Here is a 1,212-nt window from a genome sequence, read left to right as displayed (position 1 = left end):
TCCTGGGATCCATTCATACCCAGAAATTCCAGGAGTCTCTTGAGGCACTTAGCATCGCTAGCTGTGCATACTCTGACTTCTGGGAGAGCTCAAGGCCCTTCTCCACCCATTTAGATCCTGGCAAGGTCCAAGCATACAATAAAGCAATGACACACAACTGAACCCCACTGCTGACGGAGCACAGGAGGGAGATATTTAGCTGGAGGGATAAAAATGAGGTGAGTGGTTTGCTTTTTTTTTTTTTTTTAACTAAAAAAAGGAATTTGTTTATTGAGGGCAAGAGGATGCAAACAATATAAAAATCAAAAACGTATCTGACTTTTCTTTCTCTGCTTCTCAAATGGGGGTTGGATTTTATTTGTACATTTTCTGAGGGTCCCCAACTGCCAATGGAATCCTTTATACAGGGGGAAGCTATGGGACAGATTCTTTAAGAGACCCTTTGGGAGAACTCTCATTGGGCAGGAATGGTGCTCAGTATCGCCTATTTCTTTCCTTTCTGCTTCATGTCTACTACAAAATAGTCATTGCATGCAATGGTGAGCCCTGCGATTAGCGAGAAGCAGCTCTGGAAGCCCACTTTGCCATCTCGGCACTGGTTGAGGTCCTTCATTATTTTGTCCACGGCCAGAGGGTCTTTCTGATTTTCCAAAAATCCAGGGAACTCCTTTTCCATGAGTACTCACAGGTCCTCTTTTGTTAAGTAGCCTTTCTCACCAGCAAACTTGTGAAACGTGAACATCATGGTTTCCATGGCATGTTCCGTTTGAGACGGCATTTTGGTGAGGTCTGTTGAAACCTTGGCCCGAGGCAAAGCAGGGACCGAGTGGTTTGCTTTTAAAAGAATTTCCTTCCCTTGTGTGTGTGGTAAAAAATTATCAGGTCAATATTAGCAACTGGTACAACCTTGACCTGCCTCTAGAGTAAGTCCACACTGAAAGGGACATGGGGAGATTTGAGTGTAGTTTGGATAAGCAAGCAGAGATAGAGGAGACACTAGGTCTATAGGCAATAGGCATTCCTCTCCTGCAAGTCAAAGGACAATGTGGTAGCTATCTAGAACAGAGTTGCCAACTGAGGGAGAATCAAGGAGTCCTCAGTTCTGCTTCCAGGCCCCATCTCTTCTACCAAAAATCATATACTGCCTTGTACCATTAGTTGTATACTTTTGACTTTTTCCAGTTAATGGATTGGAAATTTCTTGAAAAAAAT

At 43.5% G+C, this 1,212-nt stretch overlaps 1 pseudogene across 1 annotated transcript; it reads right to left on the bottom strand.

Moving 5' to 3' along the window:
* Positions 1 to 276: 276 nt before the first annotated feature.
* LOC309859161 (protein S100-A10 pseudogene) lies at positions 277 to 778 on the bottom strand (annotated as a pseudogene). Its single transcript has one exon. The product of its transcript is annotated as a protein S100-A10 pseudogene (transcript).
* Between the last annotated feature and the right edge of the window lie 434 nt (positions 779 to 1,212).

This window comes from Mustela nivalis, assembly GCF_964662115.1.
Source record: "Mustela nivalis genome assembly, chromosome: 1".
In the NCBI taxonomy this organism is placed as follows: domain Eukaryota; kingdom Metazoa; phylum Chordata; class Mammalia; order Carnivora; family Mustelidae; genus Mustela; species Mustela nivalis.
This window is presented reverse-complemented; position numbering and strand designations above follow the sequence as displayed.